Here is a 20674-nt window from a genome sequence, read left to right on the forward strand (position 1 = left end):
CTACATACATTTCCACATCTTTTATCAAATTTCTCTTATAAATTCCCCTTCTTATTTTCTTGGAACCATTTTAAATTTTTTACAAGACGTGCCATTAATTTCATGAATATTTTCTTCAATCACTTGTGCCTCATACATTAACTCTTTCCTATTGCAAATTTTCTCTTGCTTGAATAAAAATATCAAATTTGTAGGTAAAGCATTTTCATAGAAATTAAAAAAATGAAAACATTCGAAAAAATTTCTTGAGGAATTTCATGAAAGGATTTCATAAATCTAAAAGTGAACTATTTAACTATTGCTTTTTCATTCATCGAGGTTTAAATTATTTTTGAAAATAGAAAATATAGGTCTTTCCTTCTGAAATATTTCTGAATAAATAAATATTCTAATTCATCCTAGGTTGTGATGGTTCAAAGTGTAAATGAATAAAATTATTCATAATAATTAACTTCTCGAGTCAGGAAAAACAATCTACAAACAACATCATCTTGAATCACATTATACATATCACAAACACTATCAAACTTAACCAAATTCTTTTTTTGCATCACTAGAAAACACTCACTCCTTTCTCTAATTTTGAAAAGGGCACACACGGAGTGTATTTACCACATTCACAGTTATAAAAACTCGCAGAGGTTGCAGTCCAAATCATACCACACATTAATATATTAAAATGAAATATTGTTGTGTGCCATGCAATTCTCGAATGAATGGCTTGTTGGTTAACTTTTTGTAACAACATCTGGCAGGTCACATGGTCAAAACCACGAACCTTCCCTTTTTGTTCCACAAATAAGAGAATAATGTTATATAATATTTTTTCTCACCTTCTTTCATAACTACTCGCGCATTGCCTATTGGTGGAACAATAGTGTATGAACCTGTGGGTCAATGGGTGGAGCCTTATTGGCTCCATATGGGACTATTTTTAAATAGTGTTGTTACACCCGTTCACCAAAGGTTATGATATTGATCCAACATAACCCAAAATTAGTTCAACAAGCCTCAAACCTTCTTTGCATTTCAATGGCTACCATGTGGCAGCCTTTGATGTGTGCACCTAGAACACAACACGGGGGATTCACTAGGAGAGAAACACCATACCACATGCGTTCATATTGGGGGATATATGTTTAGGAAACAATGACATAATATATTTGCGGTAAAGGGTTTTATATTGACAAGAATAAAAAATGAAGCTCAAAGTTAACAAAAAAATACAAAGGGGTATAAAAAATGTTATTGAAAAAATGGATACCTACAATATCTAGTGAAAGTAGACATTTTTTAAATTGGGAAGGTGTATTAGGTTTGTATTGGTAGGGGTTAAATAATGTGATTTTTAGATGTATTTTCCAATATGTAGTCAAACGAAGAGTATTGTTTAGTATGCCATAATTGCACATGATATGTCAAAGATTGAGTAAATCCCTTGTGACACGCAGTCACCCATCTTATCAGCCCTACAAAATCAACTTGTTGAGTAACTTTGTCATATCATCTACTAATTTAGCTCCTATGCCATATCATCGTGCAGTTTGCCACATCATCGTATGACCTGCCACATGTCACCTTGAAGGGATACCATGTCTCACCTAGGTCTTTCATTTTTTCCTCTTTTTTTCAAAACTTTAGAACGTGATAAATTTCTCACACAAAATTCATTTGAGCCCATTCAAGTTATGTTGGAAAGCTCTCGATGAAATATTCATCATGGCAAGCTTTTCATCTTGATTTGGGACTATTGAAGTTTAAGACATTTTGGATCTTGCCACATCAACATATGATATATTTTCTACTTTTTTTTTCAAACTTGTTTCTATGATGACTTTCTTCTTTTGATCCTTATTTTTTCATCAAGTTCAACTCTAAATGTAATTTGTGGCACTTCTTCTCGATGTGAACATTAATGTTTCAGTGGTTCCAATGATATTTGCATTGACATGTAGTGGCCACTATATTCTTTTTCTTCCCTCTTTCCACTTCTTCTTCTCTCCTTGGTAGCTTCTGGGTGTTCCTTTTGCTTTGAACCACTTGACTAACCATTCCTTTTGCCTATTCTTTCCTAGTATTTTTCTTGTTCACAAGCCTTATACACATTCTAGGTTTGAACATCATCACTTTGTTTTGCAAATGGTTGTGTAGACACTAAGGTACTTGAGGAGTACATCTAAACTCCTAGGAGGGACCCCCAAAATTATTTCCATATTTTGGATCTTTATGGTGTACTTGTATACACTCGAGCCATGTCTCTGCCTTAAGTGATGCCATTTGATCCACTGGTCCTCTACGTACTTGATAAGGTATAATTGGGACTTTATGGGAGTTCTAGAAGCCCCCCACTTAGTTGCTAAAGGATCCCCATATAACCTAAGGGTTTATGTGTGGATTTCTCACCAGGTCAAGGCATGGTCCTCTAATCTCAAATGACTGAATTCTCTATTCCTCTTGTATATAGTGAACAATATTAAAATAAACTTCTAATTGTTGCAGCCAATGGTTTAATTTAAAATCATCTATCTCACCTTGATATGGCTTGATATCCACTTTCACTTCCATCTTAAACAAATATTGTGAATGCTTCACAACGCTTGTACTCAACTTCACATTTAAGTTTCCTAGACACCTACTCTGCTTCATCCTAATCCCTTGGTTTTCCCTCCAATATTACCTTGGTTTTTGAACCTTTATAATTTCCATGCATGTTCAGCTTATTAGTTAGTGATGCCAGGGAGAGGCTCATTTCTATGACTTGCACTTCCAACCACACAAACCTCTCCTCTATCAAATATTAAGGGTTATCAAAAATTCATTTGTTATATATTGTTGGGGTTTTATGTTGATCTGCTTAAAATGATTTGAATCTATGTAACTTCACACAAAATTCCCAAAGAAACCTACTCTAATACCAATATGATCTAAAAAATGTCATGGATATTCCACTAGATATTTTGTCACAATAAATATATTAAAATAAAGAAAAATCTATGATATTAAGGGCTAACTCCTCTGATATTCTAGATATTTTTATTATTGTTTTGTTGTTTATGAATACAATAGATAATATGCAAAAAATACAGAGCAGGTAAATACAATCACTCAAAAACAATAATGAACACCAAGATATGCTCTAGGAAACGTTTATGAGAGCAAACCTAGTCAAAAGTTGAGAATATATTATTTTCGTATGTCTGTAATGGAACTAATGCAAGTAAAAAAGAAAAGGAACTCTTTATGGAGTTACCTAAAACTTGTAGACCATGGGATTCTGCAAAACAAAAATTCTTTCAATTATCCTTTTTCGCTATTCACACTTCATTGTTATGTTCCACTATGCAACAAAATGTAAACAAATAGAATGGAACCAATTTTCCTCTTGGTCGCTTAGTTAGAACACAACCCGATAACCAAGTAGGGGTTAAATTTGACCCATTGAAGCCTAAACATGAGTTACAATTCAACACTTTTAGAGTCTTCTTCATAACCTCATGTGGCTAGTCATTTTTCCATGAGTTATGCGGCCTAACATCACATCCTCTCAAGTTATAGTAGTTAATGATAATAGGTCAACTTCTATGGTTGTATTCTAATCCAGAGTAAATGGATTGATGATTCATGGATTTCATTGGATATATATGTTGTATTGTAACATTATACATGAAAAGATATATTGAAAACTCTTGTTGGTTTTCCCTGTCTTAGGTTTCAAGGATAAAATATTTGTGTTTATGTGGTTGTTTCCTATTGCATTCTTTTTTGTTTTATTAAGAATTTGTTTGTAACAATTAATTGTACAGAGTTAAAACCTACAACATTTTCCCCTCTAAATAGTTCACCTCCACCACAAAAGAAGTTACTCCCACTTCCAATAGATGACATCAACTTTATTTTGATGAAAACATTAGATCTCAACAAATTGCCTTTCATATGATAATCACATTTCTTCCTACTACTTCTTTCTTTCCTTCCCATTTCAATTTTCCATACTACAATAAATCACACCATAAAAAATTGTTGTGAAATATTTGTTATCTCACATCAAAGAATTTTTTTTATTTTTTTCTGCAACATGAGCTAGTTCTCGAATAAACCTTCACATGAAAATTCATGCAACATGAACTAATTATCAAATAAACCTTCATTGCTCAATAAATATTCACAGTCTAACACTATATCACATGAAAATTTCAAACTTTTTCCTTAGCTAACCTACAACTATTTTAAGTGAAACCTTCTCGTTCTTAAGCCCAAGTCTTCTCGAAAACCCTTCAAAGTTTTTCCTTACTAGGATGAGATGACGAACGATGAGGGATCTTGTTATTCATTCCTAATACTCAATTCCAACACCTCCTCTACCAACAAGCCTTCCAACACTCAACCCCGACACTTCCAAGATGAGCTAACCAAGGTTCTCAAAACCCTAAAATATTACCTTGAATTCAGATATATGGAGGGGATATCTGACAAGAAGATCAACGAGACCATTAGCCTCACAGGGACTGAGATAGTGTTAATATTATATTTATGGGGTCAGGCTTCAAGTGATTACCTTTAAGTTATTTTTTTTTACCACATGGTGAATCGGTAACTGCCTGGCCTAATCTAGGGGAGACCCAGGATCAAACCTTAACGCTGCCACTATAACACCAAGAGCATAACCAACCACCTGCAAATTAGTTATACTAAGTTCCTATGATTTTAGCAAGAGCAGACTCAACGGGAAAGGGGAATCTGCCCCTCTAGCCGCCACCACAACACGTCAATGTACTCAATGAGATTTGAACTCGGTCTGCCTGGACATCACCCATGTGACTTTACCGTCAAACCACACATCACTGTACAAAAGGTAGTGGGCTTGGCCTGGTTCGGTTACTACTCGCACGACGAACTACGACCTTGCTCGGGATTGAACACAAGATTGGTCCGTCATGACGAGGTCGACTTTACCACTAAGCTGCCTCCACGACCTTGATGTTATTATGAAAGTGGTCAATTAAAGGATGTTATTATGAAAGTGTGAATTCTGGAATGAATGAAAGGTCAAAACAAACTTGAACGCTACCGTACATAGCCACGGGTGGGTCGCCCGGCACTAAAGCATTGACTATTGTATCTGAAAAGACTTAATTCAAAGCAGCGAAATGTTCACGATCCAGCCTACTGTAAAAAGTCAAATTTCCGAATTATCAAAATAAAGGCATGGCTGTATGACAGTTCCTCGTCAAACTCTGCAACCAAAGAATGCAAAAGGTCGTCGAAGTCGCTGGCTGCGGATAGCCAACTCTTACAACTATGTGAATCGATGAATTTAACTTAACCGTGGTTGTTGATTTGGTCCGCTATTCAAGCTAAAAATATTTTCTCAGTAATGATCTCTCCTTTCCGAGAGCATTGTATATCTATATATATATATATATATATATATATATATATATATATATATATATATATATATATATATATGTATACAATGCTCTGGTTGCATTCCTATTGCAATTTATAACCTTCTTGTTCTGTTTTGTTTTGAATACCAGATCAACACAACATATTAGGCTCATTGTTACATTCGATTTGCGTGACTGTCACCTGCAGTGATATTATCATTAACCCTCGATCATGAAGACAGTAGCCAGCTTGTTGTTACCCTTCTTCTTTATTTCAGTAGCAGCGCTAGTATTGAATGAGGGTTCACGCAGCCAGAGTTCTGAAGCACTCAAACTCATAATAATGCATCTGGTCGTCCCAATCTTCTTATCGAGGAGGTGGAAGTCGCACCTTATGGGCTGAATCCGGGTGGCAACAGTATCACCCAGTCAATATCCGAAGGTCTTAATTTACATTTCCAGAAAGGTCCCTTAGGGGATAGTATAAGTGCGAAAACTCATAAAAATCCATCTGGTCATCCCAATCTTCTTATCGAGGAGGTGGAAGTAACACCTTCTGTGTAAGGCCTCCGGGTGATTGTGCGACGGGCACTGGGCACGGGTGCACGATGGGCGCGCGACAACCAATTGTGCGACGGGTTTGCGACGAGCGGCGGTGGATGTGCGACACAATGCGACGACAAATGCGACGATAAGGGGAAGGCGGAAAATTGGCTAAGTGTCATAACGCCTTGAACGCATATGTGAGAGTGTGTAAAGAGTTTATACGCGTTGGACAATGGACAATAAACTATGCCAAGCCGACAACATAAAATATAATGTGGGGGGGCTTCATATTATAAATTAAGTGGTCGGCCCAAAGGCTATGTACATGGGTGATGAGCGTATAAATAAAGAGGACTGCAATTCATTTGAAACAATAACTTCGCTCACCTTTCATACGCTCAAGGGGTAAAACACTTGCGCAGATTTGGAGGTAGATACGCATACCTCATGCGTAGTCTAACCCAAGTGCGAGGAGGAAGTGACTTACGGTTTGAGGTATGAAGGTTCAGTTGTGAGTGCAGATTTGGGTTTCTAAGTGCCGGTTTGGGTGAGGCAAGTGTGCCGAGGTCCAGATTATGTGCAGATGGTGTGTAGGACTTGACTAAGGGATCTTGGGTGGCTCGGGTGAGCACCTCCCTTCATGCAAGGGTGCACATGTGTTGTAAAAGGCAGGTGGCCTGTCTTTTGTAAAAATTGGTTAAGTGTGAGACTTGGTTCGGCCAAGACACACTTGTTGTAAAATCTAATATTCTTGATATAATAAAATTGTCGGGCAGACTTTCTGGGAGTTGCCCCTCCCTTTGTACTTGCTTATTGTTGATGTTCTCAGTTTATTGTTCATGGTTAATAATTGAGAATGGTCTTCATTAAAGTATAAAGGATAATGCTTCTACTTGGTTATAAAACACAAACTAAGTATATTCATGTTGAAGTAGGCGTAGTCCACGGGTGTTAGTATTGTTAAAAAGAAAGCACTCGGTGGTGCCGCACCTCGCTACAAGCGGTTGGAAGATCACCGCAAGTGTAGGGGCGTGACATTCTAGGCCGAATCCGGGTGGCAAAGGTGTCACCCAGTGAATGGACCAGAATATCAAGAGTGGTTGATGGAGTTCATCAAATTGGAGATATATCTGTTCAAAGTGCAGGAGTAGCATCAACTCATTCGGCGGTATGAATATGAAGATTAATAATGCGGCAAGAAAATCAGGAATAACAAACCAGAACAAGTCAATATCTTCTATGAATTAGATTAGATAAATAATATCTAAGTCCTTACGCTACAAGCGGTTGGAAGATCACCGCAAGTGTAGGGGCGTGACATTCTAGGCCGAATCCGGGTGGCAAAGGTGTCACCCAGTGAATGGACCAGAATATCAAGAGTGGTTGATGGAGATCATCAAATTGGAGATATATCTGTTCAAAGTGCAGGAGTAGCATCAACTCATTTGGCGGTATGAATATGAAGATTAATAATGCGGCAAGAAAATCAGGAATAACAAACCAGAACAAGTCAATATCTTCTATGAATTAGATTAGATAAATAATATCTAAGTCCTTAAATTAGATAAATAATTTTGGGTTCATGAAGATGGGCTTCAAATTAATTATTTTGTTAAACGTAGGCTAAAAACAAAATTATTAAAAACCATAATTATAAAATATATTAAAACTAAAATTTATATTATTTATAATAAAATAATCTAAAATCAATTTGTTTTCTTTTTAATATTTAATGTCTTGTCTTTGCCATAGAGGATGCTACGGATCCTTTCCCGTCATTAATGGGTAAGGGTCTCGATCTTTTTGTGTTCTTAATCTTCACATTTTTCCGTCATTAATGGGTAAGGGTCTCGATCTTTTTGTGTTCTTAATCTTCACATTTTTTTATTTTGTTTTTTAGAGTTTTTTTTTTGGGTTGTAACATCTAAATTGAGTATAAATATTTAAGGTTTAGTTTTTATTGAATAATTAAAAACTAACACAATTACATTAATAAATATTGTTGATATACATTGATAAACATCATTTTCCAATTTTTATATACCTAATATTACAAAAGCTAATATGCTTAATATATATTTTTTCTTGTACTTTACATGCATGAAAATGTTGTAATTAATGGTTGATATATATTCCAATACCTATGTCTTGGATTTAGTTAAGGTACCAATTGCACACCAGCACTTCACATTGCATTACATTAAACATACATTTAAATAGATTAATTATTATTTGAAGATAGAAAATTTGTCTCAACAACACAATCACTTAGTTTAGCAAATATCTCAACCAAACAGTAAACTAGGAATCATCTAAGCAACTCCTTTACTTAGAAACTATCACTACTACGACAACTAGAAAGTATATTTTCCAAGTCTCCCCGTTAATGACTACTTGTCTCAATCTCAATCAGCGAAGGATAGTTGTGGTCCTGGTGTTTACAAACATAAAGAAGAATATGTCAACATCCATATAAAGGAACAACCATCCACCAGATGCCCAACTGCTACAACCACGAGTCTACTAGGATGTCCTTTGCACACATGGTTTTGTTAATCATTATAATTGCATACCTCTCCATCATTATCAATTCGAAATCTTCTAGGCAATAATCTCCATCAAGTTTTCGCATAACCCTCGTGAGGGTGTATTCGGGACATTATATTCTTATGTTCCACTCTCAAACTCTAGAATGACAGATCTCCCAAATTCAATTACCAAAAATTCCAAGTTGTCTCATAACCTCACCATAATACCACTCCCACGTCTTCAACAAATGAGGTATCATTCCCTACATCTACAACTGCCAAACTATCTAGACTACCATTCATGTTGAACTCTTACCAGCACTTCGTTCCTTCTATAAGTCCCTTTAGACTATTAAACCAATTTTTTGATCTCTTTATCTAATTTTGAAAACTTATCCTCAACAATTTTACAAGCAAAGGTATTAGTATTATTAAGAATTTTAGTAGAAAAATAATTTAATTACTACACCACCAAAATATTAATACTTATTAAAAATAATACTTTTGGTGCCTGGTTGTCATTCTCATAAATTCTTCAACACAATCAAAGTTCTCACATTATAACCATAGCTCATTGGCTTAATGTGGTATCTGGTAAATATGGTGTAGTCTTGTGTTCTATTGATGCATCTCTGAGCATGGGAATATTATTTTTATGTATTCGGTATACCAACAAACAACACGTTATAGAACACAGAACCAGCAGTGGTCACTAGATCTTCCACTTCATAACCATGAGATCCCAATTTCTACCAAAACCTATTATTTTCGGAATGCCTCATCTCATGAGCCTTCGTGGCCTTCTTCTTGGGTTCTTCCATAGGGTCTGTCTGCTAGCACACTATATCTATCTCCACTTCCTTAACAGATGTTCTCAATTCCAACAGCAAGGGGTCATAGTATTTCTTTTCTATGCTATCAAGAGTTAGACAGAATTGCCATAAATCAAAACCGCCACATTCCCTGGATCCATTCATCTTTTCACTAGAAAGAGCTTGCCCTCATGTGCATCATGGGTTCCATTGTTTATAATTAGATACCACATCACTTAGCCACCTAATACAGTGTAAAAGCACAACTGAGGTGAGATAATTCTCAAAGTTCCTTTGTAAATGCTTTCGAGGTCGCTGCTTCCAAGAAGGAATTCCATACTAAAGTATTGTGGCCAGAATATTTGATTCTCCCCTATGTTATTTGATGTGTGCAACTGGAGGCGGCCTACGACATCACTTCCAAACTAGATACCACAATTGAATCCCTATGACACAACATTCATTCTGTGTTATTGCTCAAGGCAGGAAGAAACCTTCAAACGATATTTCCTGGTGATTCTTCTCTCACTAATCTTTGAGCTTTAGGCATGAAATAAGTGTTATTCTAGGGCAGAGATGCATGTACAAATCTCTCACATAGACACATAATCATACATAAATTTCAAAATACAAACTTATACTAATCTAACATGCTACAACTAACAAGTAGCTCACATATCTCACATAATCTTGACGCCTCCCTAATAGGAATTAAGTCCAAAAAACTCTAATACCAAGTTAAGTTAAGAAACCAATTGTACACCAAAATTTAACATTTCATTACATTAAACATACATTTAAATACATCAATTATTGGTTGAAGATAGAAATTATGTCTTAACAACACAATCACTTAGTTGAACAAATATCTCAATAAAACACTAAAATAGAAATCATCTTAACAACTCCTAAAAAAATATGAACAAGCTACTTCATTTCCATATATTGTTTTGGACATGCACTCACATTTCAAATACAAACTCATAATTCTCAAAGATCTTAGTTGTGAATATGTGTGCATGCCTGTTGATAATGATCTTGAGCACAACGATGTAAGGATAACACTTGGTAATCATTTCTTAACATAACAACAACATTGTCCTAAGGTTTTCTTTCTTTTGATTTAAAGTATAATGAATAATATTTATGATTCATTAAATAATATAACAAATTTATTTAAATTTCACATTTTTTTTTATAATTTTAAAGAATATTTCAAACTTAAAAATAATAATAATGAGCTAAGGATTATGAAACGAATCCCTCCCTTGGTGTTATTAAAATAAAAAATGATGAAATATAAAGATGATGAAATATAAATCTATTCACCAATGTGCTCTACAAAATAATTATTTCAAATCATTTTAATGATCCATGGTAACTAAATTTGTAGCTTGGGAGGATGAAAAGACACCCCGTCTATATTATTTATCAAGTTATTTGTATTGTTCAATGTGAGGGCAAGAGATTTTTTTTGCCTAAACACATGTACCTTCCAAATCAAAATAAAATTAGAATTGTTGTCACCCTAGGTCTCTTCTCTACCTAAACACATTGCCTTTAAAATCAAAATAAAATTAAAATTGTTGTCACCCTCCCTTCATAAATAGATAGACAAACTTCATCAGTCTAATAAATACATACACAAAACATGTATGACTCATATAAGTTGTGTGCATACAAACTAAAAGTAGATTGAGTTTTACTTACTTCCTAGTTTCTAAAGGTGGACTTAGTTACACAATTTGAATCTTGAGTTCTTTAAAAAAAACCCATTGCCCTACCTACCTCCCATCCTAAGGAAATCTCATCAAAACTTACAGGCCTATGTACCTGTACAGGGAGGATAATACATAAATCATCCCTACTCGACAACAACTTCAATGTATAGAAACTAATAAATGATTATGGAGTGGAGGGTGTAAGAGTAATCACTGTTATTTGGTATTAGGCATACCTCCATTTCTACAGACAATTCTGGCAGCAAACTTACCTTCCCATTCACTTCTTATATGCATCTTCATTGACAACATGGTTAAAATATTCATCAAGCTTAGACAACACTCGATGCCTTAGGATTGAAATTCAAATGGAAATAGGTAGAGGAAGAGAAACACAAGTGGAAGGGAATGGAAGCTAAGGTTAAGAGGTGAAAAATACATTTTTAATTTCATATTCTTAGTTTGAAACTAAAAACCACGATCTTCCATTTCCCAAACCTTTAATATTTAGAGTAGATGAAATTGTACATTTTTAATTTCATATTCTTAGTTTGAAACTATAAACCACGATCTTCCATTTCCCAAACCTTTAATATTCAGAGTATATGAAATTTTGATCCTCCAAAGAATATTCAATTTATAAAAAATTAAAATTTCTCAACCTAAATTCCAATATAAACCACCCGTAAATATCTCAATTGAAAATTCTTCTAATAAGTTATATTATAGAGGTATAAAAGTGAAAATTTGTACCACTACCATGAAATCATTACATAAATGGATTTATTATAATAATAAACTTAATCACCAAAAACTAATAAAGGAAATAGAAGTACCATTACTTATTAAAATAGGGCATATTACATCACATTTTCTTAAAAGTATGAAAGAATGAGTGGAAGTATAAATAGTGAGATGGTGTAAAGGAAGAACATTATCCAAAATAATTTACTAGCTTCATATCTTACTAAAGAAGTGTTAAATTTAGCTTTAGAATCAATTGAAAAATCTATTCAGCAATTGGAAGAAGAAAAAAGATCCATTGTGAAAAGGGAATGCTTACACTCAAAATTAACAATAGATCTACATTCCAACCCTCAACCTAAGGTGAGGAAGGGAATCAAGTGAAAAAGAGATAGAAACAACAAGTAGATTCACCCAAGCAAAACACAGTGCAACTCAATGGTTCAATGCTAAGCACATTATATGAAGGGAAGGCATGGGTAGGGATAGTAAGAAAGAAATCTACAACATTGATGCACAACAAATAACTACCCAAATTCAACACAGTTCAAATATAGAAGAAAAACCATCTCATAAAAAGAGAAAACATAAATAGAAATAATAAGAAAAGAATATGCAACATTGATGCAACTAATGATTACCCAAATTCAATATCGTTAAAACATAGAAGAAAATAATTGTAAAAAAAAATTACAAATATTCCTCTCTCTCAACTAGGGAAATAATAATTTACAACCGTGTAATATTTTGTTGTTGAATGAGGCAACATCCTTTTAAAATATAATGTATTTTTATTTTCATTTCGATTTAAAACAATATTTTCTCTTTCATTTCTTTTTATGAAATGATTAATCTCAAAGTATTTTTCGTTATTTGATGGATATCATTATGATATTTTAACTTTAATTTGATATCTACAAATTTCTTAAAGTGTAAAATTTAATATTATTAATCCCTTGCATTTTTTTTATATATGAACATTAAATTACATATTACTATCATAGTTAATGTCATTTTTTTATCACTAAACATGTGTTGAATTTTTTTATCATTTTTAAAATAAGTTCATCTCATCTTGAAAATTTATTATTTCTTTATAAAGAGATGTCAAAATCCCTTTCATCCTTTATTATTCCATTACTTTAACTTACGAATAAACACATGGTGTTAAGATCATGATGACGATGACATGATGATTGTTAATGCTCATCAATATTAATATTGATATATTTCACATTATGAAAAATAAATAATTATTTGGATTGTTTTAGAATATTATTTTTATACTCCAAGAGATTTGAGAAAAATATTTCTACATCTCTATTATTTTTACATAAGTTGACTATGAGATAAACGGTTAGAAATTCCTTTATTTTATTTTAATTTCTTTTATCTTCTAATTTCTTTTCCTATCACAAATAATCTCTAAATTTTGTTGTAGTACTTTTTATGATATCAGTATTCTATGCTTTGAACTCCTCCTCTAATTTATCCAAGATATGGTATGTTTATGCCAACTCTTCATAAACCCTTAATCCATTAACCCTCAACTAGAACATAACCATAGTTCCCTTGATCAAATCTACAAGATACCATGGGAAAACAATCATGGCCAAAACCATGCACAAAACCATGGATAGGTCTGCCCACCATCCTTGCATCCGCATTCAAAAAAAATAAAAAAATCTAGGTGCTACTCCGAACCCTGTGCAGGGGCCTATTGCCCCCCAACAGAGTGGGTTGTCACCCCCATGCGCTTAGTGCAATGTAAAAATTCCTAGGACTAGTTATATGAAGAATATAACACATACCCAATAGCTAGATTAAAAATCCCTAAGAATTGCGAGTTTCTTGTTGAGATCAAAGGAACACATTTCTATAAGAACAATGTCATCAATGTAAAGTAAGAGAATAATGACTATTTCACTTAAAATTGGGTCAATGCAACTTGATTGTTCAAAAGTTGCCTCTAACTTAATAGTTCCAATGCAAGTTTATTCTTCCAAGCAAGCCTTTGCATTATGAGAAGGAAACAAATTGATATCGGCTTCCATGTTGCATCAAATGCATTAATAACACCAATATATTGGAAAAATCAAAATGTTTAGGCATTTCTACTAGTGATAATATAAACTATCCAAAATAATAAATGACAAAGGTAATGAAAAACAGAAATGGAACTAACAATCGCTGACAAGCCTTGAATAACTTTAGGAATGAATTAATTTTCTTAATGTGAGCCACATTTCAATAAACTAACATATGGCCTTTGGTTTCATATTCCAAGACTTTTTATGACTATTCCTATTCACATATGCCTCATAATAATTTCCTTAAATGAATAATAATATTTAGAATACAACATAATCCATAAGATTAGGTAACTAACATTAGCCCCTTAATCCAAAATGGTTTTTCTAGTTCTAAGAATCATTTTCGACTTTTCAAACTTTTATGTTCCAAGTGCTTTATGATGATGTTTGCAATTTTATCACTAGTAGAAAAATATATCAAATGAATTTCCTTGGCATCTACAAGATGTCAAATCAATTGGTACTTCATGTTGATGTATTTTTTATCATGAAATCTCGGATTCGTGGCCAATGTTATTGATAAAGTATTTTCAATCAAAAGTGCAGAAACGTTCACTTTTTTCTTTAAAAATACTTTAATATCTTCTTGTGCCACAAAATATCCTCTTTTTCCTTTGCAAAAACTACAAACTTTTCCTCTATAGTGGAATCTATTTGAAGGAATTGTTTATGTTGTCTTGAGTGAATAACAACTAATCAAAGATACATGACATATCATGAAGTAGACACTCCATTCTCCTTATTCACATCAATGTCTGAAACCATACAATTAACTAGTTTAAATCCCTTTGTGTAAGAGTATTTTAACCCAAAGCCTTAATCTCCCTTCATGTACCCTGGGATTCTCTTTGTAGCACACCAATCTACCTCAAATATTTTTGCAGGAAACTAGAAGGGTCCCAGCTACAATTGAAATATCTAGCCTAGTAGTAGATAGGTAGATTGGACTCCTCAAAATATATCTATATTTAGTTGCATCCTCAAATTCATTCCCTTGTTTTGATGCGAGCATCAAAATTTTCTCCATTAAAGTAAAGATAGTATTAAAATAAGCCATAAAAAAATTAGTCAAAGAATCTCTAATGTACTTCTTTTGGTAGTTGAATTTGTAACTTAGATTATGAGCTACTTCAATACCCAGGTGGTGGTGGAGATGTCCTATGTCATTCATCTCAAATCCCTTCTACAACTCTTTCTTTATTGATGCATTGTATGCTTCATTGTTCCTCATTATCAAAAAATCATCTTGATTCACCAAAAGATAAACAACAAATTTTCCCACTTTCTTGACAAACAAAGTTGCATAATGAAGAAAATTAAAGTTCTTGAAACTCGCCTTCAACCGATGCTTGGTTATATTTTCATGGCATGTGTCAAGTGATCTCTTTAGGCTATGCAAGGACATGATAATATTCGGTGCCTTATGTTTTTGATCTTTCACAACAACTCCTTTTGGTTGACACATCTAAAAAAAATTCTTTTAAATCTTTGTTAAGTAATGTTGTCTTCACATCCATGTGATGAATAGACTTCGACGTATTATGTACTACCAAATCCAATAAAGCATGAATGGTAACCCATTTTTTTTAGAAGAAAGCGCCTCTAAATAGTCCATTCCTTATTTATGCTCATATCCTTTCAATACAAATCTCACCATATGCTTGTCAAGTTACCCAAGAATATTTGTTAGATCTTATATAATGATTCACCTATTCACTTATAAAATTAGAAATCAAGGAATATGATTTCTTATCTTTATTCATTCATATTTCAAGATATTTAATTGCTATATGTTTGATAGGTGAACTATCTCCATCACAATTTCCATCCCAAATATCATTGAAGATAAGAGTATGCTTCCATTTTTTCAAAAATTTTGGATAATTTTATTTTCGATCAATTGCGACACCAAGAATTGAGAGAAAATAATGTATTTTTTCATGAAAGAGAGAGGAAGTAGAATTATCTAAAATTTTAACATATATAAAACTTACTTAACATGTTTCTCTACATGTGCTGTAGGTGGAGGAACCCAAAGTAAGATATTATATTAGATATAGAAAAATGAAGGAACCTCTTGGAACACGCCCCAACCCACTTTTACCTGCTTTTACAATCCCTCTAGGTAAATGTGAAGCATAGTGCATCTATGACATGACCCAACCTCCTAGTTCCACATAAGGAAGTGGGGCCTACAACTGAGACTTACTAACCACAAACTGACATCCTATAAGGACTACAGACCACTCAGGAGATGAAGAAACACCCCAGGTGGTCAATCCCTGAGCTGGATCCTTATTTTTCTAACCTAGAACCCTAATTGAATGCATGAAAAGGCCAAGGTGCAGTTGTAGGCATCCAACCACATGCACAACACTTCATGAGTGCGGTGATAGTCCCAAATCTCCAGTTCAGAGGGTGCAGTCCTCAGATATGAGCCACCTTTCCAGGTCAACCTCTAGACCACTACCAAGAACTGCATGTAACTTCTTAGAATGATAAATGGCATAATGAAAAAGCTAAACATACGAACTTGAGTCAGAAACATGACCTAGATGGATCATAAGATACTACGCATTTAGTCAAACACATGGTATGCATGTAAGCTATGGGTCATGAATGCATATCTAAGTGTAAATCTTTGTTCTTTAGCTTTGAAGAACTTAGAAATTCCAACATCCTCTCAAGTAGTTGCAACAACACATGTAAACCCATGCATTCATAAACCATTCATCAACTAATCAAAGCATGACAAGTGGCATATCTAGAACATGTTATAGAACCATGCCTATAACTAGGATATAATCATAATATTAACCATGACTAGATAACCATTAAAGCCACATAATAATAAGCATAAATTATTGTAGAGTACAATAGAAAAATAGCTCTTATTAACTTATGCAAAAGCCAACCAAGTTAGGGACTTCCATGTACCAATCGACCACAAATTGAGTTGAAGAAAATATTTTTTTCAACTAATCACACCCGTGCCATATTCCAGGCATGAATGTGGGATCTCATGGGATAAACCAAGACATAAAAGCCAAGCGAATCCATAGGTTAAACCACCTCCACCCTTAAACTACCACGATCTCGCCAAAACTTGTCAAGAGATCAAAAAACCAGAACAAGCTTGGATGCCTCAGAATTACTTCACCATACATTGAGGAATTTTCCTATCTCCACCCACCTGTTAAGGGCTTCCCAGAGAAAACCATCTCCACCCGCAACCCTTGGTAATTTTCCTTATACCACCTCACCTGATTCCAAATTCTTCTGGAAGTCTAAAGCTCAACTAGGAAATAAATCCCATCACACCATGGCTATCTGGGAAATGGAAATGCAAGGTTGGCACCACTTTCATTCTCAGAAAAACCCACGCCAATGACATCAAATGAACCAAATGAACAAATACATGTTCCATACCTTCACACCTCACCTAGGAAATCACACATGCAACTCGTTACTTGCAAAATCCTCCTGGTTAAGTTGTTGATCCAACCTTCTCCTTACTTCATTTGTTTTTCCTTTCTTGTCCTTTTCCTTCCTTTTCTTTCTTTCTTGATTTCTGCTTTTGGTGTTCTTCTCTCTCCTTTCACTAATTCCAAAACAAAACTGACAAAATTTTGTGAATTGATCCTTAGAAGCCTATTTATCTTTGAGGCCTCTATTTTCTTCACTTTCCTTTATTTTTCATCTAATTTCCCTTTCATTCAAATTTGTGTCTCTTCACCTTACTTTTATCATATTTTCCTTTATTTCATAAATACAATGTCAATTAATGCCTCTTTTCCTTTTCCCATGCCTTTGTCAATTTCCTTAGCCATAAATAAACCAAAAGTAATGGCCACTATAGTTCTTTTCTCAACATTCAACTTGGAATACATGTCCCATGACCTTGGTCTTATTCCTTTTTCATTTTTTTTCCTTTATTGGATGAACATTTAACCCAGGGTTGTTACACCTCTCAAGAAGAAAATTACTAGAATTTTTTTTGCGCTTGTAATTCAGGAGAAGGTATCCTATGGGCTTGCAAATATGATGCGTACACTAGTGTGTCGCAATAACAATATTTTAATATGATGTGTATACTAGGACAATGAAAAATATGTTGATGAGCTCATTTCTCCTCTCACTTCCCCACAAGGCCATTGGTGAAATAATATAATAGGACTTGGAGAGTCTACTAAGAACTTACATTATATATTTATTGAGTCTTATACTACTAGATAAACCATATGCTAATGTGTATAATCTAATAGATTATTCCTTGGCATTCTCTAAGTGTGAATGTAATTAATGAGTTAATTGAATCTTAGAGCCACGTTATATAACATAAATATCTGAATTCATAGAGTTAATAGATGAAATATTTTTGGCCATAGTGCATTCTATATGCTCTCATAAAAAAACATATTGAATTGATAACACTCATGGACAAGATGCTCAATTAGTTGTACTAAAATTTAACTGGATGGACACTGTCATTCTATTTTATATGTGACATTTGAAATTTCTTCTTTTCTATTATTGTTTCTCTTTTGTCGTCTTTTGAACAGAGACACCATTCTTGCTATCCTTGCATGAATAAGATTTGGAACATTAAAATTGATTAAATGCATGGTGTTTCATAATCATTGTATTTGACATGTAATATGAAAACAAAACAACATTCTATTGTAACTACAAGGTAGTGTCTCCGTGTGGGTTTATGAGAACCTTAGAATCAAACCATCTTCCTTATCCATTGGGTTATTGAGTCATCCCAAACTAGCCACTTTATTCAGCGAATGCTTATAAGGAAATTTTAACTGAGATAACAAAATTTTATACAAGATTTACCTACCATAACATAGTGTGAGTCAATGGGAACTCTCAAGTATAAGTAGACTTGAAATGGAGCCACATACTTATATGCTTCCTCCCAATTATGTTTTAAAGTCTTAGTTTATTGGGAGTGTTCTATAGATACTTACCCATAAAGTAGTTATAACTATGCCATGATAAAGCTGCAAAAATGAATTGATGTTGAGAATCCATGGAGAAAGAGAGGGTTGATTTTCATTGTTTACCAATCTTATTGTGTTTGAAATATAGCACACAATCCATCCCTCTCCTTGTAGATGTCCCTTGGGTGTTGATATTGGAAATACCTCTTTTTCATTAGATTCCACTCAAGATGAGAAACCAATAGCTTAAAAGTTGGATGTATAGTGATAATTCTTACTTCTGTCATGTTGATATTCCTCTTTTGGCTCTGTTGATCCGGATTTAAACAGGAACGCAACAAATTACAGAGATAACCATATACACAAAGATGCAGCGGAAATAATACTTCATTTCATTAATGGAAAATACTGAAATATGCTTACAAACAGAAATGGCAATAAACTAGCTAGGGCGATGGTAGCTTATCTCTGAGAAGAGATGTGATGGCTACATGCCTCTGAACTCTGTTACAATGAGGCTCGAAGGCCTATTTATTGTTGAGAAACAATGGACAACCCTTAACATTCCAAAACCTAACCCTAGGAGATGAAACGCCAAACTGTGGGCCCCGTTTGGGTAAATTGGTACATCAACTTCCCGGGGTCGTAACTTTGGCATACGATCTCTGTTTGACGCGTACAATAGCTCGTTAGAAAGATCTATCCGAGCACTACCACTTTGGGAAGGGCAACATTGGTCCATGGACCCATGTTGCCCCAGATTTCCCAAAAAACGTCGTTTAGGGCCTCAAAACGGCTCCGGAAGTTCAGGACCCGAAAAACTGCTAAAAATAGTAAGTTGTGCTACAATTAAGGAAACTGAAAATGCTGAGAAAGACAATGGTGGGGGTCCAGGTGGACTTGGCAGGTGGCCACCAATATCCACCTGGATCATTCCTCCCCCCTTAGGAAGCAATGGTCCCCATTGCGTTGAGCTCCTCCATGAGATGAGGAAACTTCTGCTGAACTTGTTCCCTGGTGAGCCACTTGCCCTGCTGAAGGAGTTGGCCCGCTTTGACAACTCGATACAGTTGGATATTCTGTTGGCGAGTGTTCTTGATCTGTGTGTCCATGATCCGATCAGTTGCAGCTTGTTCCATGCAATCTGGATTTAATTCTGTGGGTTTGAGCTGTTCTGCAATGTCGGATGTGTCTAGCAATGGTGGAAAGTATGGCCGAAGGCGGTCCACATTAAATACTGGGTGCAGGCCAAGGAATGGGGGAATGCTGAGCTCAAATGCATTGTCTCCCATAGCCTTAGTAATGGTGTAAGGACCATATCGGAGTGGTCTCAATTTTCGATAGGCTCCAGTAAGGCGTTCCTTTTGCAAATGCAACCAGACTTTGTCGCCCACCTGAAACTTGTGTGGCACCCGATGTTGATCATGTCGCTGCTTGTACTTGGCATTTGATTTCTCAAGAATGTCATGGACCTGCTGGCGAATATGTTGGATTCGCTCAATGAAGCTGGTGGCCTTATCTGTTTCGGACTGGACATGAGCTGAATTCATGTGAGTAGCTGCAAGTGGCATGGCCACATCAATGGGGCATAGTGGCTGGAATCCCAAACCCACCTGAAAAGGGCTATGGCCAGTGGAGCTGTGAAGAGCTCGGTTGTAGCTGTGCTGAACGTAGGGGAGGCTCTCGTCCCATGTGCGTGGATGCTTTGAGTTATACATGCGCAGAATGTGCACAATCATCCTATTGACAACCTCTGTCTGGCCATCAGTTTGAGGATGGAAGGCTGTGGACTTCGTGAGTTTGGTGTCCAGCATTGACCAGAGACTGGACCAAAAGGTGCTGAGAAACCGACTGTCCCGATCTGAGATGATAGACTGTGGGATCCCAA

Source organism: Pinus tabuliformis, chromosome 2_2, assembly GCF_031772625.1.
Source record: "Pinus tabuliformis cultivar Carrire ecotype Pingquan chromosome 2_2, CPIR1, whole genome shotgun sequence".
Taxonomy (NCBI): domain Eukaryota; kingdom Viridiplantae; phylum Streptophyta; class Pinopsida; order Pinales; family Pinaceae; genus Pinus; species Pinus tabuliformis.